At 47.2% G+C, this 23,709-nt stretch overlaps 1 non-coding gene and 1 pseudogene across 1 annotated transcript; one reads left to right on the top strand and one right to left on the bottom strand.

The window, feature by feature from the left end:
• Nucleotides 1-15,082: 15,082 nt before the first annotated feature.
• Nucleotides 15,083-15,254, bottom strand: LOC133148544 (U2 spliceosomal RNA; annotated as a pseudogene).
• Nucleotides 15,255-16,909: 1,655 nt separating this feature from the next.
• trnad-auc (transfer RNA aspartic acid (anticodon AUC)) lies at nt 16,910-16,981 on the top strand. The gene has a single exon. It is a non-coding gene; the product is annotated as a tRNA-Asp (tRNA).
• Nucleotides 16,982-23,709: the final 6,728 nt, after the last annotated feature.

Consider the following 23,709-nt stretch of genomic DNA (forward strand, 5'->3'; position numbering starts at 1 on the left):
TTGTGACTCTCTCAAAATCCATCGTCGCTCGGGCTAACCGGAAGCCATGGCTGACAGGGGCTGTCTTCAGGCTGCTGAGGGCCAGGGACAAAGCCTTTAGAGCGGGGGATGAGGCTGGCTTGAGGACTGCGAGGGCCGACCTGTCCCGGGGCATCAAAGAAGCAAAGAGGGCGTTCTCGTGCAAAATTACCGCCCACTTCAAGGACAGCAGGGACGCACGGAGCCTTTGGCAGGGCATTCAGACCATCACGGATTACAAGCCCGCGCCGCAGAGCTGTGAAGGCGACGTCCGTCTGCTCAATGACCTCAACCGCTTCTTTGCTCGCTTCGACGCTCAGAACAGCACTTGGCCGCTGAAGGCCACTCCCCCTTCACACGAGCTGCCCCTGTGCCTCTCCGCCGACAGCGTGAGGAGGGCGCTTTCCGCTATCAACATCCGTAAGGCGGCGGGCCCTGACAACATCCCGGGTTGAGCGCTGAAGGACTGAAGGACTGGTGAGCTGACGGATGTCTTCACAGACATCTTTAACACTTCCCTGCAGCAGGCCATCGTCCCGTCGTGTTTCAAAGCTGCCACCATCGTACCTGTGCCGAAGAAACCCGCTCCGTCCTGCTTCAATGACTATCGCCCCGTGGCACTTACGCCCATCATCATGAAGTGCTTTGAGCGGCTTGTCATGGAGCACATCCGATCCGTTCTCCCCCCCACCATTGACTCCTTCCAGTTTGCGTACCGAGCCAAACGGTCCCCTGAGGATGCCATCTGCTCTGCCCTCCACTCGGCCCTCACCCACCTGGAGAGAAGGGACTCGTATGTGAGGTTGCTGTTTGTGGACTTCAGTTCTGCCTTCAACACCATTGTGCCACAACGCCTCATCAGCAAACTTGACGCGCTGGGCCTCAGTACCTCTGCAACTGGCTACTGGACTTCCTCTGTCAGAGGCCACAGGTAGTACATGTTGGCGACAAAATCTCCGCCAGCATCACGCTGAGCACGGGGGCCCCCCAAGGCTGCGTGCTCAGTCCGCTGCTCTTCACCCTCCTGACGCATGACTGCACTGCAACCTACAGCGACAACCGTTTAGTGAAGTTTGCTGACGACACGACTCTGGTGGGTCTCATCACAAAGGGAGGCGAGACTCAATACAGGCTGGAGGTTGACCTTCTGACCACGTGGTGCAGGGACAACAACCTCCTGCTGAACGTCGACAAGACCAAGGAGATTGTTGTGGACTTCCGGAAGGGTCACACCCAACACCTGCCACTGACCATCAACGGTGCTGTGGTGGAGAGAGTGAGCAGCGCCATGTTCCTGGGGGTGCACATCAGTGAGGATCTCTCCTGGTCCACCAACACCGCATCACTGGCAAAAAAAGCCCAGCGCCGCCTGTACTTCCTGCGGAAACTCAGGCGAGCGAGCGCTCCTCCGGCCGTCATGACTGCATTTTACCGCGGCACCATTGAGAGCGTCCTCTCCAGCTGTATTGCTGTTTGGGGTGGCGGCTGCACTGACTACAACTTCAAGGCCCTGCAGCACATAGTGAACACGGCTGGTAAGATTGCTGGTGCTTCGCTCCCCTCCCTGAAGGACATTTACACCTCCCATCTCACCCGCAAGGCGACCACGATTGTGAGTGATGTGAGTCACCCCGCTCACTCTTTGTTCGAGCTTCTGCCCTATGGGAGGAGGTACAGAAGCCTGCGCTCCCGCACCACCAGACTCTCAAACAGCTTCATACTCCAGGCTGTTAGGATCCTGAACTCGCTCCCCCGTTCTGCGTAGTGTCCTGTACTTTTACTGTCTGTACTGTCTGTATGCACACTGGCTCTTATTTGTTGTGTTATCTGTTTATTTATTATTTATTATTACTCTTATTATTTATTGTTTGTGCCTTCTTGTTTATGATATTTTTACTTTTGCGCTATGCTTGCTGGCTCCGTTTTGCTCCTCTTATTTATTGTGTTATCTGTTTATTTATTATTTATTCATCACTCTTACTATTTATTGTTGAATTTTTGCCTTCTTGTTTTTATATTGTGTCGCGTACTTGTATGTCTATCGTGTTATATGTCTCGTCACCGTGGGATAGAGAAAACGTAATTTCGGTCTCTTTGTGTGTTGTGACATGTGGAGAGATTGACAATAAAGCTGACTTTGACTTTGACTTTGATCGAATGACGTCTGAGAGCATTTTTATGAAGAGAAACAGGGTGGGGGTGAGAGTGGACTGGATGGAGAGAAAGCCCTTGACCTCTAGTCAAAATATAGCAGGGGATGTTTTACGACATTGCGTAGGATGGGACAAGCTAGGTTATTTATTACTGGTTACATACATTCCAACATAATCATACGATCAAGATATCGCAGGTCCTTCCTCCCTGCTGCCATCAGACTGCACAACCAGGCCGATCACCGTAGCTAACGGACAAAATAACATGCAATAACGTGCAATACCATATGTGCAATCACACTATGTGCAATATCTGTCTACCTCACACTCTTCTACCTGCTTTCTTTGCACTGTTTTTTGCCTGTTACCTAATATTTTTTTTATCTCCACTGCATATTGTGTATTGTGTATTTTGTATACACTGTCCATATTTTTTTAATTATATATACCTTCTACTTCTTTAAAATCTTTTACCCCCTTCCCCGCATGCGTGTGTGTGTGTATATGTTAAGTGTACTGCTGCTAACATAGGAGTTTCCCCATTGAGGGAATAATAAAGGATTATCTTATCTTATCTTATCTTAGTTTGGAAAACCCTGACATATCCCTTGTGTTTTATCACGTGATTATGTCAACCCAATCCACAAACACAAGCAAGAAAATATAAGTTCAAGAGTTCAAGAGTTTTTTTATTCGCCATGTTTGAGCGTGCCAAACAAGGAATTTGACTTCGGTAGAAACACACCCTCTGTTCAACATTTAGGTGACTAACAACATTCAGGACATGTGAATAATGCAAAAACAGTGTAGACAAATTCAAGAAGGTGTGAGGAGCAGGATGTTATTGCACAGTAATGTCTCTGAGACTCTATGAGTGGTGTGAGTTCATCAGAGCAACAGCCTGGGGGAAGAAGCTGTCTCTGTGTCTGCTGGTTTTGGCGTACCGAGCTCTATAACGCCGTCCGGAGGGGAGTAGTTCAAACAGACTGCAACCCGGGTGAGAAGGGTCTGTAGAGATGTTCCTTGCCCGATTCCTGGTCCTGGACAGGTACAAGTCTTGGATAGATGGGAGGTTGATTCCAATGATCTTTTCTGCAGTTCTGATTGTCCGTTGTAGTCTGTGCTTGTCTTGTTTGGAGGCCGATCCAAACCAGACAGTGATGGAGGTGCAGAGGACAGACTGGATGATGGCAGTGTAGAAGGTCTTCAGAAGCTCTCGCGGCAGGTTGAACTTCTTGAGCTGTCTCAGGAAGTACAGCCTCTGCTGGGCCTTCTTCCGGACAGAGTCTATGTGGCCGGTCCATTTCAGGTCCCGAGAGATTGTGGTTCCCAGGAACTTGAAGGTGTCTGTGGAAAGAATAGTATTACTGCGGATAGTGAGGGGTAAAAGTGGTGAAGGGTCTCGCCTGAAATCCACTGTCATCTCCACGGTCTTGAGCGGGTTCAGCTCCAGATGGTTTTGACTGCACCAGTGGACCAGCCGCTCCACCTCCTGTCTGTACGCAGTCTCATCACCGTCCTGGATCAGTCCGATGAGAGTGGTGTCGTCTGCATACTTCAGGAGCTTCACACGAGAGTCACCTGAGGAGAAATCATTGGTGTAGAGGGAGAAGAGCAGTGGGGAGAGGACGCACCCCTGAGGGGCTCCAGTGTTGGTGGTCCGGGTGTCAGATGTGATGCCCCCCAGCCTCACACGCTGTCTCCTGTTGGTCAGGAAGCTGGTGATCCACTGACAGGTGGAGGCAGGCACCGCAAGCTGGATGAGCTTCTGTTGGAGGATGTCAGGGGCGATGGTGTTGAACGCCGAGCTGAAGTCCACGAACAGGATCCTGGCGTACGTTCCTGGGGTGTCCAGGTGGTGCAGGATGTAGTGCAGTCCCATGTTGACCGCATCATCCACTGACCTGTTTGCCCGGTAGGCAAACTGGAGGGGGTCAAGCAGGGGGCCCGTGACCTCCTTCAGGTGGTTCAGCACTAGCCTCTCGAACGATTTCATGACCACAGATGTCAGTGCGACGGGTCTATAGTCATTCAGACCTGTGATGGCGGGCTTCTTGGCTACTGGAACGATGGTGGAGCTCTTGAAGCACGAGGGCACCTCACACAGCTCCAGAGAACGGTTGAAGATCCGTGCAAAGGTGGGCGCCAGCTGCTCAGCGCAGACTTTCAAGCAGGAAGGTGACACGCCGTCTGGGCCCGGTGCCTTCCTGGTCTTTTGTCTCCGGAACATCTGGCGCACTTCCTCCTCGCGGACCTGGAGTGCGGGCGCGGCCTCTGCAAGAGAGTGAGTGGGTGACAACGATGATAGAGGTGTGGAGAGAGCAGTTGTGGGGAGAGGTGAGTATGTAGATTGTGTTGCAGGAGGTCCCGTTGTGTGGGAGGACCGATCAAACCTGCAGTAGAACTTGTTTAGCTGGTTAGCAAGTCTTGGGCTCTCTAAAGGACGGGTGGTTCGTTTCTTGTAGCCCGTGATGCTCTGCAGACCTTTCCACACCGTTGAGGGATCAGGATTGGCAGAGAGGTGTCTCTTCAGGTTCTCCCCGTAACACCTCCTGGCTTTCCTGACCTCTTGGTTCAGCGCGTTTCTGGTCTGCCTGAACAGCTCGCGGTCGCCACTCCTGTAGGCCTCCTCCTTGACTTTGCGCAGCCTCCTGAGGTTCGGTGTAAACCAAGGTTTGTCGTTGTTGTACGTGCAGAAGGTCTTAGTCTGCACACACAGATCCTCACAAAAACTGATGTATGATGTGACAGTGTCAGTGAGTTCATGCAAGTCTGAAGTTGCAGCTTCGAAAGCTCCCCAATCGGTGCAGTCAAAGCAGGCTTGGAGGTCCTGCCTTGACTCCACTGTCCACTTCCTCACAGTCCTCACCACAGGCTTAGAAGTTTTTAGTTTCTGCCTGTAGGCCGGGATCAGATGAATTAGACAGTGGTCCGATAGTCCTAAAGCTGCACGAGCCGCAGAGTGGTATGCATCCTTGATCACGGTGTAGCAGTGGTCCAGAGTCTGTGCCCCTCTGGTGGGACACGTTACGTGCTGTCTGTATCTGGGGAGTTCGTGTGCGAGGTTCGCCCTGTTGAGATCACCTAGAACAATGATTAGTGAATTTGGTAGAAGTTTCTCCATGTCTGTTACCTGGTCAGCCAGCATCTGCGTGGCTTCACTCGGACGTGCGTGTGGTGGAATGTAAACAGCCGCCATGACAATCGAGGAGAACTCCCGTGGTGAATAGAACGGCCGGCAGTTTATGAAAAGTGTTTCTAGGAGAGGGCTGCAAAACTCTTTCAACACCGTGACTTCAGTACACCAACGTTCATTAATGTAGAAACAGACACCACCTCCCTTTGATTTTCCGGAGAGCTCCGCGCTGCGATCTGCTCGCACTAGCTTGAACCCGGCTAGCTCCACGGCGTGGTGGGGGGTTCGTTCGCTAAGCCACGTTTCCACAAAGCACAGCGCGGCGGATCCGCTGAAGTCCGTGTTCCTTGAAGTGAGGAGTAGCAGTTCATCCATCTTGTTCGCCAGGGAGCGGACATTCGCCAGATGAATTGACGGTAGGGCAGAACGGAACCCTTTCTGCCTCAGCCTTACGAGTGCGCCGGCTCGCTTACCGCGCCGCCGTCGTCGCGCTAGCTTGTACGCTAGCTTGTACAGCACCGCCGCTCCGGCTAGAATCTCCGACAAACAGTCTGAATCGGAGAGAACAGGAGAGAAAGAAAGAAGAATAGTAAAAATAATAAAAACACTAATAAAAAAGATCAATAAAAAACAGAGACGACAGCGGACAGGTTGGGGAACGTGTAGGGTAGGGGTGTCCAAACTATGGCCCGCGGGCAAACCGCGGCCCGCGGTCCAGTTTTTATTGGCCCGCAGCAAATTCTGAAAACATAATTGAATGTGGCCCGCACAACAGCCTGAGCACTTCTCAGTTTCCACAGTAGATGGAGCCCGCCACACAAAGCGCTTGACGTCTGATTAGGGTTAGGGTTTTTTTAGGGTTGTCTCCAACGGACCATACTTTATGGTCGTCTGGAACATTCGCACCCCAGACAGGGCCATGAGGGTCAAAGGTTGCAACCGCCCTGCGTTGACGTCCAGAAGAGTTGTGTGCTGTCGCCAGCTGACGATGTCGTATCCTGTAGGTGTGGTCTGTCACCCACACTGGTGCACACACTCCTGTCCAGTTGGCTGGCAGCATCGGGTAAACCTTGTGACCACAAAGCCACCAGCCATTCTGTATGAAGTATGTTCCGTTCGATGGTGCAGCCATGTTGGTAGGAGAGCCCTTACGCCTTGAAATGGCTCTCCCATCCTGGCACACAGCGGTGATGTCCAAAGCTCCCATCCAGTTTCCTCCTGGAGAGCAGTTGTCGTTAATGCATTCGTGGGTCTTGTTTTCTTGGATGAAACACGTGTAGTCCATTCCAGGTAGCCTTTTTGTTTAGGCCACTTGTGGCATCTGTCGTCCTCCAACAGTTACATTGGGATCAATCCAAAAGAGTTCAATCACAGATTCATTTCTGCGAGTCCAGGGCGGTAGGGGTAGCGTCACTGTCTGTGACAGCACGGTGTTGTTATCCAACTCCTCCCATGGATGCCATACATTTCGTTTCAGTGACATTCATTGCTCTGGCCTCCAAATGAACTTGTGTGGAGTAAGAGGCGTTTTCGAACACACACATAACATCCCTCCTGTGTGTGTGCTCTCACAGTGACCTTTACATACCGGTACCAAGTGTTGGTTTTGTATGGGTTTCCGGGATCTCATGACGAGTCCTCAAAGTTCTCATTGTGTGACGATTGTTTTCCACGGTCAACACTGTCTGTTCAGATGGTTCCATAGACACTAGCACGCTCCAACCACAACGCAGCAGAGGATCCACCTGGCATGTGGAACCCCGTTGCTACTAGGATGGCAGAGACACCGGGACATCCCCTCGCCTAGCGGAGTGGGGATGGTTGTTTTCTTCACCAACATTGAGACGTCCCAGCCTAAACGATGGGACCCCTTTGAAGTCAGCCTTCCCCACCACTCCGAATTAGGGGTCCAGCACTCTCTGCAACTTGCAGTGGCTGAGGTGAATCCAGCTGGGCCGTTCAGCGACCTTTACTACGGTGGGGGTAGTCAGCAAAACTTGGAATGGTCCCTCCCACCATGGGCTGACCCAGTTCTTTCTTTTAACAACCTTGATGTAGACCCAGTCTCCTGGATTGAAGGGGTTGTTGACCTGTGAGGAGGAAAGATCAGGCGGCAGTAAATTTGCATTTGACACATTTTTCAGTTTGAGCGTCCTTATCATATAGTCTGCCAAGGACTGTTCTTCATCTGCTTTTTGCACATCTGCAGGGAACACAGGTAGTCTATATGGTCTCCCATGGATGATTTCAAAAGGTGTTAACCCTTCTGAAGTGGGAGTAATTATCATATAGCGCTTCACTAAGTCTAGGCACTCTGGCCACGATCTGCCTCATTCATTGCTCTGGCCTCCAAATGAACTTGCGTGGAGGAAGGGGGGAGTTTTGAACAAACATAACACCCCTCCTGTGTGTGGGCTCTCACAGTGAACTTGACGTACCGGTACCACGTGTTGGTTTCGTATGGGTTTTTGGGGTCCCATGACCAGTCCTCAAAGTTCTCATCGTGGGACCATCGTTTTCCACGGTCAACATTGTCACTTGGTCTGTTCAAATGAGTCCATAGACCATAGCACGCTCCAACCACAACGCAGCAGAGGATCCATCTGCCATATGGAGCCCTGTTGCTACTAGGATGGCACAGACACCGGGACATCCCCTCGCCTAGCGGAGTGGGGATCGTTGTTTTCCTCACCAACATTGAGACCACCCACCCTAAACGATAGGACCACTTTGAAGTCAGCCTTCCCCACCACTCCGAATTAGGGGTCCAGCACACTCTGCAACTTGCAGTGGCTGAGGTGAATCCAGCTGGGCCGTTCAGCGATCTTCACTGTGGTGGGGGTAGTCAGCAAGACTTGGAATGGTCCCTCCCACCGTGGGCTGACCCAGTTCTTTCTTTTAATGGGGTTGTCGACCTGTGAGGAGGAAAGATCAGGCGGCAGTGAATTTGCATTTGACACATCTTTCAGTTTGAGCGTACTTATATAATCGGTATGATGGCTTTGCAGATGGCTTTTGCCACTGTTAAGGCATCTGCTCGTTTAGATGGAACTATTTCCACCCATTTGGAAAATGCACCAATCATCACTAAGCAGTATTTGTGAGGTCCACTTTGTGTGAGCTCAATAAAATCCATGTGCATTTGAAATGGGCAAGATGGTTTTGGAAATTAGCCTCTCTTAGGTCTCATATTTCCTTGTGGATTATGTTTCACACAAACAGGACATGCTTTACAATTTTGTTTTAAGTAAGCATCTAAACCAAAGGTAGTGAATTGTTGATGTATGATGGACTTCATCCCTCCTGTCGACACATGGCAAGGCCCATGTGTCGCAATTGCTGCTGCCATCAATTCGCTAGTAACGTTTGTTTACCAAACTTCAAATTCTCCTAGTAACAGCGATCTCGTCTTTATATTGTAAGTCCTGCAACTCATCCTATTTCCGAGCTACGTTTCGTCTATAGTTCCAATTTAATGGCACAGCACATTGTGTTTTCAGTACCATCCATCCATCCATTTTCTGTACCGCTTAGTCCCCACGGAGGTCGCGGGCGTGCTGGAGCCTATCCCAGCCGTCATCGGGCAGTAGGCGGGGGACACCCTGAACCGGTTGCCAGCCAATCGCAGGGCACACAGAGACAAACAACCATACGCACTCGCACTCACACCTAGGGACAATTTGGAGTGCTCAATCGACCTACCAAGCATGTTTTTGGGTTGTGGGAGGAAACCGGAGTGCCCGGTCCCCGGTCCCCGGGCCCGCGTGGGTTTTCTCTGGGCACTCCGGAGAACATGCAAACCCCACACAGTGAGGGCCGGAGGTGGAATCGAACCCGCACCCTCCTAACTGCGAGGCGGACGTGCTACCCAGTGCGCCACCGAGCCGCCATGTTTTCAGTACCATTATTCAAAATTAACTCAACGAGGTCTGCGTTCCACATCTAGCCCTGATCTATGTCTTGATCTCTCAAACGTTATTACTTGTGTCATGATTGTTCAAAAATGTGACTTAGAATATGGTGCTGTGAATTTCCAATCTCCCTGATCAAATTGGATCCTGCTTCTTAGCTCTTTTTCATGCTCCTGTTAGCCTGCAATTGTCCAAATCAATAATGTTGTTTTCTTTTAACTGTCTTTCTTTTGAACATCTAAATCTCTCGTGTTGCTAACCTATCTACACCAGGAAACCATTTAAAGGGTCTTAAAGAAAGGACCAACAGATTATTCCCAATATCTCCTCATTATTTATGAGTTAGCCCCCCTTTCCTCACTCGGGTGCATATCTCGTCAGTTGTTAATGGAAACCAGATGTGTCTCATGCCAATGAGATCATGGACCAAGGCCCAAACAATCCCGCACGAACCTGACCCGAAACATGACCCAGTCACACTTAGGCTTACTAGTGAGATATACATTGCATGATACCAGAATAAAAATTTACCACAGTATGACACCTCTCTCTCTCGTTAATTATCAATCCAAAAGCTACGTTTCTCTTTTTAGCATTTAACTTACCGTATTTTCCGCCCTATAAGGCGCACCTAAAAACCTAAAATTTTCTAAAAAACCAACAGTGCGCCTTATAGTCCGGTGCGCCTTATATATGGACCAGATTCCTAAATTTAAACTGGCCCAAAGCATTGTGTCATGAAATCAATCATAAGTGGCCCGCTGAAGACTATGAATCATGACTCAAAAAGACTATGGATCATTATTTTATGATTATAAAGTAATTTGTTCTGTCTGAAGTTGAAATAAAAAAGATAAAATGGAGAATGATTTGATTTGGATTCAAAATCTGACATGATGCATTAATGGTGCGCCTTATAGTCCGGTGCGCCTTATATAAGGATAAAGTTTTAAAATGGACCATTCATTGAAGGTGCGCCTTATAGTCCGGTGCGCCTTATAGGCCGGAAAATACGGTACTCAAAATCACTCTTTCATCAAAGTCGCTCTACTAATTTTCCATAGTAGTCGCCAACAACTTCAACCATTCAACCTGTATTTTCCTTTCATTCAGGGAATCATTCATCAATGCTCATTTGCATCTCACACACAGTCTCCAAAAAGGAGTCTTTCCATCACATTGGACCCAGTTTAACCAAGCTCACCACACAACATTAATATACCATTTTCAACTCAGGCTTCCTGATAGGACAATCCACCAACCCCCAAAAAAAACCTCAACTCATAAAAACTACTGGCAAATTAATCCTAATTTTTTCTTTGTTTTTCAAATTTGAAGAGTTCAATCTCTCAGATTTAGCTCGCATATTGAAAACCATCAATCAATTATTCCTATTAATTGTAGCATTGCAATGTCTTAAATTCACAATTTTGCTTCTTCCAATTCCTGAAAGTATGTTCTGTCATTTTTTTTTCTTCTTTTCAAATTTCTCATGAGGGCTCAACACTTAACATGCACTAGTGGGGATCAATTTCTGCTCGCAAACAGATTTCTCTCTTTTCCTCTCATTTTTATCTTTCCAAATCGTTTCTGTTCTGCGGTGCAAATTGGATAGACCACAGTCTAGCAAATTTCTTTACACTAAAAGTATGAGGGTCCCGGGTTTCGGCAGCAGAATGTTAGAGTGGTGCTCACTCTAACTTATTTTGCAAGAACCGCATGGGAGACAATTAAGTCATTTTCTGGGCACCTGCAGGCGGAGAGTCCATTCGTCACTGTGCGTACAGCAATGATCGAATGACGTCTGACTCTCGCCTCCCGCAAGAGCATTTTTATTAAGAGAAACAGGGTGGGGGTGTGAGTGGACTCGATCCTGCTTTCCAAGACAAGCACTTACACCAGCTATGAGGTTCGAGCACACTAACTGGTTCTCAAACTTGGCCCAGGTATCTTGCTTGGCCAGTGACAGGTTCGACCTCCCGACGGACCATCCTCTCCAGCACCCCTGAATAGACCTTACCAGGGAGGCTGAGGAATGTGATTCCCCTATGGTTGGAACTCACCCTCCGGTCCCCCTTCTTAAAGAGGGGAACCACCACCCCAGTCTGCCAATCCAGAGGCACCGTCCCCGATGTCCATGCAGTGCTGTAGAGGTGTGTCAGCCATGACAGTCCCACAACATCCAGAGCCTTTAAAAACTCTGGGCGGATCTCATCTACCCCCGGCGCCTTGCATCAAATTACCTCAGTGAGTTCGACCCCAGAGATTGGAGAGTCCACCTCAGAGTCTCCAGGCCCTGCTTCCACAATGGAAGGCGTGTCGTGGAATTGAGGAGGTCTTCGAAGTACTCTCCCCACCGACTCACGACGTCCCGAGTCGAGGTCAGCAGCACGCCATCTCCACTATAAACAGTGTTGACGGTGCACTGCTTCCCACTCCTGAGACGCCGGATGGTGTACCAGAATTTCCTCGAAGCTGTCCGGAAGTCGTTCTCCATGGCCTCGCCAAACTCCTCCCACGCCCGAGTTTTTGCCTCAGCTACCGCCGAAGCCGCGTACCTCTTGGCCATCCGGTACCTGCCAGCTGCCTCCGGAGTCCCGCAGGCCAAAATGGCCCGATAGGACTCCTTCTTCAGCTTGACGGCATGCCTTAACGCCGGTGTCCACCAGTGGGTTCGGGGATTTCCGCCACGACAGGCACCAACCACCTTACGGCCACAGCTCCGGTCGGCTGCCTCAACAATGGAGGCACGGAACATGGTCCACTCGGACTTAATATCCCCCGCCTCCTCCGGAACGTGGGAAAAGCTCTGCCGGAGGTGGGAGTTGAAGCTCTTCCTGATAGGGGATTCTCCCAGACGTTCCCAGCAGACCCTCACAATACGTTTGGGTCTGCCAGGTCGGACCGGCATCTTCCCCCACCGTCGGAGTCAACCCACCACCAGGTGATGATCAGTTGACAGCTCCGCCCCTGTCCAAAATATGCGGCCGCAATTCCGATGACATGACTACAAAGTCGATCATTGAACTGTGGCCTAGGGTGTCCTGTTGCAGACAATCTGTGTCAAGAACAGATGTCCAATAATAGAACACTGCTCGGGTTCAGTTCGGGGGGGCCGTTCCTCCCAATCACGCTCTTCCAGGTCTCACTGTCATTACCCACGTGAGCATTGAAGTCACCCAGTAAAACGATAGAGTCCCGAGACGGAGCGCTCTCCAGCACTTCTTCCAAGGACTCCAAAAAGGGTGGGTACTCTGAGCTGCCGTTTGGTGCATAGACACAAACAACAGTCAGGACCCATCTCCCCACCCGAAGGCGGAGGGTTAAGGTTAGGGTTGTCTCTCGTTGACTGGGGTGAACTCCAATGTTCAGGCGCCCAGCTGGAGGGCAATAAGTATACCCACACCTGCTCAACGCCTCTCCCCGTGAGCAACTCCAGAGTGGAAGAGAGTCCAGGGCCAGCTTGTACCGGAACCCAAATGGGTGTGGAGGCAAGTCCGACTATGTCTTGTCGGAACTTTTCTGCCTCGCACACCAGCTCGGGCTCCTTTTCAGCCAGAGAGGTCACATTCCATGTCCCAAGAGCCAGCTTCTGCAGCCAGGGATCGGTCCGCCAAGGTCCCTGCATTTGGCCGCCGCCCAGCTTACACTGCACCCGACCCCTTTGGCCCCTCCCACAGGTGGTGAGCCCATGGGAAGGGGGAACCATGTTTCCTTTTCGGGCTGTGCCCGGCCGGGCCCCATGGGCGAAGGCCCGGCCACCAGACGCTCGCCTTCGAGCCCCACCTCCAGGCCTGGCTCCAGAGGGGGGCCCCGGTAACCCGCGTCCGGGGGAGGAAAAACGAAATCCAATTATGTTTTTCTTCATAAGGGGCTTGTGAGAGCTGTGCTTTGTCTGGCCCCTCACCTAGGATCCGTTTGCCATGGGTGACCCGACCAGGGGCATGAAGCCCCAGACAACATGGCTCCAGGATCATTGGGGCGCGCAAACCCCTCCACCACGGTAAGGTAAGGACTAACGGAGGGGCCTCGTTTATCAATGCAGTTTAAATTCTGGTGGTTTGCATTTGAATGGACACATGTCAGTCTATTGTAATTTGGCAAAAAATATTGTTTTTGAATAAAACCAATAACCACCGCCCTCAATTGCACACGCACTCCTCTTTACTGTTTACAAGCACAATCACAAGTACAAGTCATCTTCATCCATAAGCACATCAGTCTTTCCTTGTTAAAACACAGCATCCCAACAAAAAAAATGTGTTCCATCAACTTTTAGCTTCTTAATAGACAACGATGGTATTTATTTACATATTGAAACACACGTCCACCTCCTTCAATGTTACACGTGAATGCACATACAGAGAGAAGTTTTATTCATTTTGATCAGGCTACATGAAGCAAAATATAAAGGTGAATGTAATTCTCATTCATGGAATAAATTACTCTTTTTGACCAGCAGGGGGGGGGTGTTCACATGAAGCCTCGAGAAATGAACCTATTTGCAAACCATTTGGTGGGAAAGCCTCGAATCCTAACATCTTACATTGAGATCAGACCCCATCAAGTCATAATTGACTGCTTAATCCTGTAAGAATGAAGCGAACGGATTGAAATGGTTTTGGTTTTGAACTATTGATTTAACCAGTAGAGGGGGTGCACCATTCCTGGAGGTACTGCAATACCTGGTCGATGTCTCCTAGGCTTGCCGTGTGCAGCTGTGAGAGTTGCTGCAGCCATTTGGAGCACAGCCACGGGCTGGGGGGGGATCTGTCTGTGCTTCCTTACCAGTTAGTTTCTGGAAGTCCACATGGCGTCATTGATGGCAGCAAAGGTCAGCAACTGCTTTGTAAAGTCTTCTTGCTTCATTTTCAACGGTCTCACCCCATAGAGTACAAGGTCTGCATTCAGCGCTTTCCTTGCGGGGAATTGCAGGTCGCCCACAGGTCTACGGCAGCCCTGCACTACCAGAGCAGGTCCCACACTGACTCCTGGGCGCCACAGCCAGATCAGGGGCACGTTGAGAGCGCTGACATGCCCCGAGAGTGCATAACCGACCTGACTGGGGGGGACATCACGGGCCACCATCCATGACAGGTCCCGAAGTTTGTTTCGAGAGGGCGGGGTGGTTGACGTTGCGCCAAACTGCAAGGCCGCGCACTGGACACACCGCTTCCCGCTCCTGTAGGACAGAGATCATAGATCTGTGATTTGTTAAAATTTCACTATTTTCTTGCTCTATGTAATTTAAAGTTCTTCAAAAACTTCTTGATTAAGGAAAAAGAAGGTGGCAGGTTAAAAGACACAGGAATTCTTTGGTCGATGGTTTTTAGCTTTAGTTTCCGGAGGTATGAGCCCATCCAGAATCGTGTTATTGCTTGGCTTTTCGGTGCATTTGGTGTAAGGGATTGGACAGTACAGCCAAGTGCGTAGCGATAGACTTTATTGCGGTGGGAGTAGCTGGAACTAGCGCTGGATCGGCGATCAGGCTGGGAAGAACAAGCTGTTCTGCGGTTTCTTCGATTCTTCATGGACCGGATCATGGACCGGAGAGCGAAGCAATATCATGCGACAGACGGACACTCGGGTCTGCGCTGGCGGCGTTGATATAGCGCTGTCCCTGAGCCTGTGGCAGGTGGCGGCGATTCGGCTGATAGGGGGGCGTGGTCCTGTCACAGGTGGCGCCGGTACGTGACATTTGGTGTAAGGAGCGCGCTTCGCAGGTGCAGGGCAACATATCTGCTTCCGAGGAAGAGCTTTAAGTCCGGCACTCCTTTTCCTCCTTTTTTTTGTTTTTCTTCATGGTGTCCCTCTTCAGTCTCTCCAACTTGGATTTCCAGATGAAGTAAAAAATGGCTCATTCCAATTTTAAAATCACCTTCATTGTTGGGATGAAAACAGAACTGATTAGTAAAAGCAAGGGTAAAATCACCACTTTTATGGTTACATTTTTCTCTTCTATGGTCAGCTCTCTTAATCCCCCAAACCCAAGAACAGATACTACACTTGATTTGAGCCAAAAGGCAGAGGAGCGATGGAGTATACGAGTGACGGATTCGCTTACATGTCACGAACTGGTAAACTGTAAAGAACTGGGAACAAACTTAACAGGTTACAGTACGGAACAGAGTGCTTCTCTTCTGGGCACTAATAAATCCCCAAACTTGTCTGCTGACTTATTTGTTCACACTTCTTCACCCGCAGCAATGCATGTAGTTCACAAGGCATATATGTGTCCCCTTTCAGCAGTCTCTATCCAAATACACAGTGTAGGTACCTATTAAAAGTGTAGTCCCGATGAACATGAAAGGAAAAGATTGATCATTCACAAAGAACTTTCCATGGTCATCATATCTACCTAACGGCTGCGCCGAAAGAGTTGGGCCAGAAGAATAGAGCGGAACTCATCCAGAAGTGCATGAACACCACCTTGTTGAAAGAATAAAACCAACACAATGCATGAATTCACGACAAATGACATACCAGCAAATCAGTAGGACTTCTGCTGTTGCCTTTGCGAGACCAGTTCAGATATGCGTTATGACAAATTTATAAATCAGGTGTGTTCGGACCTCCGCAGTGGAGGCTCTGCTGAACCCCTGAGACCGACTCACCGTACTCATAGAGTTTGACCGAATCCAGGTTAAGAACCACTGGTTTAGAGGCTGTTATTTCTGCAAAAGGAGGAACTACTAAATATTGATGTCATTTTTCTGATGGGGTTTCCAAATGTATGCACCTGCCTACTTTTGTTTAAATAATGATTGCACACTGTCTGCAAATAATATAAACTTCATTTCACTTCTCAAATACCACTGTGTTGATCACTGCCGTCATCGGCCATGCATGGATTCGGGCCATCTGATTGGTTCCTTTGCCCCCCACCCCCGCCCCCCCATACACACACAGGAATTGTTAGGAATCGTTTTGGCTGTCCGTTCAGAGCAAGGAATGAGCCACTAGCCCCACGAGAAGTTGTCATTTTCTGTAAGCTTGTGTGTATGTAAATTTGTCATGGTCCAACGTAAGACTGTTTAGGGTGAATAAAAAATAACTGTAACAAATTTATTCTGCTATTAACTAGATTCAAACTGGGGTTGCAGCCGCCTCTATGCTATATTATGGCCAATATGCAGTTGGGTCTTTTCTCTAGGATCTTCAGCCACGACACCCAGGCAGACCATGAAAGAATGTTGATATTAAAATGTTGGTGGAACTATCCAATAACTACGCAGATCCGATGATCCCTAAGACTTGAGATGAGACAAAATTGGAAAGACTATTTGTTGACAGTGTCTGTGAGTTACTTCAACCCAAAAGTTCACATAATCTACACATAGCTAATGTTGACCACAAAATGGCATGTGAGCTGGCCAGGAGTCCTGGAATCTTCTGATCTGTAGACAGATGCGTTACCCATTGCTCCACGAGCCCCACGGGAATACGTGGCTTGTAAGCTTGTAACACTTTTGCAAAAATGAAAAAAAAAAAAAAGGGTGACATTAAAGGTAGTGCTCTCTAAACTTGAAAGCAGGCATATGCGAACCGAACCAGCAGATTGCCCCATTTAAGAAGTGTTATACAAACCTCTACAGACGGTTAAAATCCACATAATAGTAATGAGCGTTCTCGCCCGCCCCCTCCCTTTCCTTTCTCCAGCGAAGTAACAATTTGCCCCTTACAGCGCACAGTCCTCGTTAGTATAGTGGACAGTATCTCCGCCTATCACGCGGAAGACTGGGGTTCGATTCCCCGACGGGGAGTTTACTTCTTTGTGCGAAATAGCATTTAAGCAGGTTTTCAATCCATGTGCGTTAACCAGTGTCAGCAGCAGATAAAATTATATAGATGCATTGGTTGGTATCATCGTACATCGTAAGATGGCGCCGCAGATGGCCACCACGGTGACTCACTCTCTGTTACTTTGTGTTATTTTACATCTTTTTAACCTCACTTTGTATCATACTTCCGGTTTGCCACGTAGCGCGCCGCAGCGTCACTAGAGAGACAATCTACATTCCTACATTTCTATATGCTTTTCTAGTTTTTCCTCGCTTTTTACTCCACTTTTTGGAGTTTACTATTGTTGAAAGTCGCGGACCGTCAATTCCTGCCATTTCAATCGCGTCACTGTTTGGTTCTCAGCGGAGGCTTTGTGGCTGTTTGTCTACCGTCGATCATCGGACACGTAAGTATGGCTGCGGATCAAGAGGTTTGTACGGCTTTTTGCACCAACTGCACCCTTCTCTCAGAGAGGTTGTCCCTGCTAGAGGGACGTGTCCGCCAGCTAGAGCAGAATAGTGTGATAACAGTAGATGTGGCGGACCCAGATGCGGACTGTAGTCAGCCTGCTAGCCCAGTTAGCATTAGCTCCAAACGGCTGGCTAACCGCGATAAGCCAGTTAAGACGCATAGCCGTCCCAAGCCATCTCGGCCTACTGGCTCTCCCACCTTGGTCATAGTTGAGTCCATTACCTGAAAAACATCGCACTTAAAAATCCAGCCCCGGTATTGTGTATCCCTGGCAGAGCACCCGACATAGAAGCTAATCTAAGGGCGCTAACTCGCAATAGGTCTAGTCAACAGCGTAGGTCCAACAACACTAGCCACTCGGATATAGTGATACACGGTGGCTCCAATGATATATTTCAAGCATATATCGACTCTATTGATAATCTTACTGCATCTATATCTTCTATATCTGCAACTTAATGCATCTATATAATTCAATGTGACATTGTTAAATGCCATCGACTCGGTAGCGCCACTACGTCTGAAAACTCGCTGTAGAAAGCCTACTACACGGATCACAGGTGAAACACGGACGCTTAAGCAATTATGTAGAAAGCATGAACGAAAATGGCGTTGAACCAAACTCTAGGTTTTCCATCAGGCATGGCGCGACAGCCTCCTGAAATACAAAGATGCGCTTATTTTAGCAAAAACGAATTATTTCTCGCAAATTATTAATCTCAATAAAAACAATCCTAAATACTTATTTGATACAGTGGCAAAGCTGACGCGGTGCCATCCAACCTCCGATAGCTCCTCCCACTCAGCCGACGGGTTCATGAAATTTTTCGCTTGAAAGATTGAATCCATTAGGGATGAGATCAAGATGACAGTTCCAATCGCTCAGTCGAGACTGGCCATTACCGGCGCTGACTATCAAATTTTAAAAGTGTGTCCCTTGAAAGGCTTACGCAATTGGTTAGTGCGGCTAAACAAACGACATGTTCACTCAACCTGCTTCCAGCCAAACTATTTAAAGAATTATTTCAAATTTTAGGACTGTCGGGTTTATTTCAATGACTGAATAACTATTAAGAGAAGAGCAACAGCAAACAAACCACAAAGGAGACAGAATATTAAGTCTTTTCCCGCGAGGAGAACGATAGAGAGAGGAAACTCAGCTACAATCTCCATCAATTCTGAGTTCTCCCTCCACGTGCACCTCTATTTAATGTTTTGGTTGCCCTGGTTACAGAGGCGTTGCCACACTAAAGGGAGGGGAGATTGTGTCTGTAGCAACGCTGATTAGCTAAGGAATGTAGTGTGGTGTGAATTAGCACTTCATTGTCGGCCCGTGACCCGCGCAGGGTTTGTCCATCTGTTCTTCTCTAGTTGTTTGGCCGAGTCGTCCGCGAGTGAGATCAGATAACTTCAATTGCCGCTTTCCTGTGGAACAATGCAACTAGACCTTTGCTAGACTTTATCTACTTAGTAAATTAACACTCAATAACAATAAGTAACTTGTCTTAAACACTAAAACAAATGTTAAGTAAATGTAAGGTAACTGGTATGCAGTTCCTTAAACAAACATTGAGTAAATATAGGATAACTTGCACGCAACTACTTCAAACTGTGTTTAACACTTAACAAAGAAAAACAGTTCTGATCAACAACAATCTATGAACCAAACCTACAGTTAACTAAAAGGAATGGAGTTTCTTTCAACCAAATAAGAACATTTCGCCTATGCAAATAAGCTCTGCTCATTGGTAGTGAAGGCCTCTTACAGGAACAAAAACACACAGATAACATAAGGACAGGAAGGACACACATATGGCTGACAGGGATCAAAAGACCATCCCTGTCACTAAAGAGAAAGAACCTAGATAAAAGGAAAGCCATAAACTCGTAAATGACAAGGCTTTACTTAAATTATTCCAACACTGACCCAGCTGTAATCTCTCTTCTGTGGTACATCATAAAAACAGCAAGGCCAAACAGCAAGCATCTCTTGCAGTACTATTGGGGTAAAGTATTGATTAGAGAACGCATGATAACATATATATACATTTTTCTAACAAGGACCGTCCATCTTAAATATAATTAATCTTTGTCTGTCTCCTCTGGTATAGTGCCAACAGCCTTTAAAACCGCTATCATTAAACCGCTACTTAAGCGACCAAATCTCGACCCGGACTATCTCAGTAATTATAGGCCAAATTCAAATCTCCCATTCATAGCAAAACAACGAGTAGTCCATGGTAATGCGACCTCTGAGCTCTATAACATTACTTGTGGTGTCCCGCAGGGATCGGTACTCGGACCAATTTTATTTAATATGTACCGTATTTTGCGCCCTATTAGGCGCACCGGGTTATAAGGCGCACCTTCAATGAACGGCCCATTTTAAAACTTTGTCCATATATAAGGTGCACCGGACTATAAGGCGCGTAAAATAGAAGCTTTACTGCAACAAACTGAGGTTGACTAGGGTTGCAGTATGCACCCACTAGCCAATAACCAACGACCCCTCTGTAAACAATCCCGTTTCTCAAACGATCTCCGATAAAATGATCGGAACTGACTAAAGTTTGATCTAACGCATTGGTACTACTTACCTATGTTTCCCTTCCATATCGATCCGTAGATTTACTCGAAACATTAATAGAGCAGCCTATTTTGACATGAAATAGCCTCGCGCGTACAGCAGCTATCGTTATAGCATTAGCCATCCGCAATTTCCCATGAGGCTCAGCTCGCAATCTCCCATGAGCCTCAGCAAAGTGTAAACAATCGCGTTTCTCAAACGATCTCCTATAAAATGATCAGAACTGACTAAAGTTCGATCTAACGCATTGGTACTACTTACCTATGTTTCCCTTCCATATCGATCCGTAGATTTACTCGAAACATTAACAGAGCAGCCTATTTTGACATGAAATAGCCTCGCGCGTATAGCAGCTATCATTATAGCATTAGCCATCCGCAATTTCACATGAGCCTCAGCTCGCAATCTCTCATGAGCCTCAGCAAAGTGTAAACAATCGCGTTTCTCAAACGAACTCCTATAAAATGATCGGAACTGACTAAAGTTCGATCTAACGCATTGGTACTGCTTACCTATGTTTCCCTTCCATATCGATCCGTAGATTTACTCGAAACATTAACAGAGCAGCCTATTTTGACATGAAATAGCCTCGCGTGTATAGCAGCTATCTTTATAGCATTAGCCATCCGCAAAATCCCATGAGCCTCAGCTCGCAATCTCCCATGAGCCTCAGCAAAGTGTAAACAATCGCGTTTCTCAAACGATCTCCTATAAAATGATCGGAACTGACTAAAGTTCGATCTAACGCATTGGTACTACTTACCTATGTTTCCCTTCCATATCGATCCGTAGATTTACTCGAAACATTAACCGAGCAGCCAATTTTGAAATGAAATAGCCTCCCGGGTACAACAGCTATTTGGTGACGCCCCCTGACTACAGTTACCGTAATGTTGGGAAGCGATACGACCTTGTAATTTACTAGTCGTACTAAAACATACTAAAACATTTCGGCAGAGCACTGTGTACAACCAGTATGGATCAACAAAGTCATCAATTGATCCATATATAAGGCGCACCGGACTATAAGGCGCACTGTCAACTTTTGAGAAAAATTTAGGTTTTTAGGTGCGCCTTATAGGGCAGAAAATACGGTATATGATTCCGCTTGGGGACATAATACGTAAATACAACATTAGTTTTCAATGTTACACGGATTACACTCAATTATATATGCTGTTATCGATGACAAATCCGCGGGATCAATCAATGGATGTCTCTCAATTTCCTTCATCTTATCCCAGATAAAACTGAGATGTTGATAATTGGTCCAGCTTGTTATCACCACTTATTTAAGGAAACCACTATAACTATGGATAACTGCACTATCACTCGGAGCGATACTGTATCTAATCTCGGGGTAATATTTGACCAAACACTCTCCTTTCAAAAGCACATTAAGAAAATAACAAAAATTGTGCTTTTTCACCTCCGTAATATTGGTAAGATTCGTCCGATTCTCTCGACCGGTGATGCGGAAACTATTATACATGCATTAATATGTCGCGCCTGGACTACTGTAACGCATTATCAAAGTCAAAGTCAAAGTCTGCTTTATTGTCAATTTCTTCACATGTCGAGACATACAAAGAGATCAAAACTGCGTTTCCTACTATCCCACAGTGGAGACGAGACATATTACACCCAATTGGTCCACAGACAAACAAAACATTCAAGTAAACAATACACAAAGTAAAAATAAGAAGGCACATAGTATATAAATTTATTATTTATTTATATAAAGGCCGGTCCACGAAAATATTTCTGACACGTAACCGGTCCGTGGCGCTAAAAAGTTTGGGGACCACTGATTTAGTAGAAGGCGGCTACAGATAAAAGTTTGAGTTCATTTTAAAAAACTTGCAGGTCACTCACTTAAGTTCAGATGCACGCAGAACCAATGCAGCTATATAATGACGCTGCTGCGAACATAGGTTAACACACTTGGGTTGAAAACCGAACACCAGTCTTTCCTGCGACAAGCTAACGATACTAACGAGGAACTGTGTTGGGGCAAGATGGACTGCTTGGCAGGAGAAAGGAAAGGGAGGAGGCAGAAAGGGGAACGCTCACAGAACAAATGCGCGCATAACTATTATGTGGATTTTAACCATCTGTAAACTTTTCTGAAACAGTACTGTCTTATTTTACTCAATAGTACGATTCAGAGAATCCATATGTAGTAAAGTGTTGTATTACTACATATGATTTCATCTTCATTTAATTTTGACACACCTTTCAAAATGCTTCCCAGTGTCCCAGTGCACACATGTTTTGCGTGTGTAACTGGGTGTCTCAACCCGTGTTCCACATCCTAATCTTACCTCCCTCCAGGTGTCAAACCAATCAAGATAAAGATAAAAACCAACAAAATAACCGCCAGTAAATTAATATAATAGTCAATTCTTGTTGTTTCTTAACTTTAACTAACTCAATCACTCTCTTATTTTCAAATGTAAAAACCTGTGTAGTCTTGACACAACCAATCGACTGTTTCTTCTAAATTTAGCTTTGAAATGTTGTTATTTAATAATTTTGCTTCATCCAATTCCAGAAAGCAAGTTCTTTCCATCTTTCAAATTTTGTTTCATCGGGGCTAGGCATTAATGCAGTGTGGACCAGTTTCTGCCCACAAAAAATTGCTTGCCTTTCTTCTCTTCTTATTCTTTCAAAATTGCTTTTGTTTTGCGGTGCAAATCAATTCTTTTGTGCACCTACATTTGCCAATTTCATCCTTTTGACACACAACACTGACAGCACACAGACAACACAAAAACTTACAGCAGAGACACAGCTCACAAACAATACCAACGCACAACGCTGCGCAAACGTCATCCTTTATTTTGACGTTTTGATTATACCCCTTTATTTATTTATTTTTTATCTCATCAGTGCCTTTTATCCTTCATCCAAATGTTACATCTTCCTTAAGCATCACTCTGAGAAAATCACACTGTCCCTGCCCTGGCCGCAGCCACAGCACCCCTCGTGCGAGGGGGGGGCGTAGCACCAATGTTGATTGGTCACAGGCTGGCCATTTCCTGCAACAACCATGATGCCGGCCCACCGCCCACACGAGCATAGCAAAGGCCCACGCGGACAGCCCCGCCCCGCGACAACGCGCGAGCGCAGGCATGCTTATCAGTCTCACCCTCTCAAAGGGCAGGTGAACTTTGCTGTTGCGCCCTTCGCCATGTTCACATTCAACTTTTCAATGTCTTCTACACAACATTTGTTGTCTCTTATTCCCATCCTATCAAGCCACCATTCTCGTAACTCTCCGCCACACACGCCTTATTTTCTCTATTGCACACACCTTGCTCATCTCAGTTTCTCCCACCAACTTAAACACATCATTGTCCACTTCTCAACTTCCCTATTATTGCTCAACAGCCTCTAGAACATTCTCCATTACTGATTTCTCCCATAGAACACACATCTCACTCGCACTCATACGCACACCCATTCATGAGGATCCTCTGCGCGCACACGCACACACACACCAGCACAAAAGGATGACGCACAACATATAAGAACACATAGAACGCACTAAGAACACCTTTTTGCTCGTATTACTTGTCAGATTTATTCTCTATTTTACTTTTAGAAGCTATTTGTAATTCTTTTCCATTTATTTAGGCAATTTTAACT

The sequence above is a fragment of the Syngnathus typhle genome, unplaced genomic scaffold, assembly GCF_033458585.1.
Source record: "Syngnathus typhle isolate RoL2023-S1 ecotype Sweden unplaced genomic scaffold, RoL_Styp_1.0 HiC_scaffold_106, whole genome shotgun sequence".
Lineage (NCBI taxonomy): Eukaryota > Metazoa > Chordata > Actinopteri > Syngnathiformes > Syngnathidae > Syngnathus > Syngnathus typhle.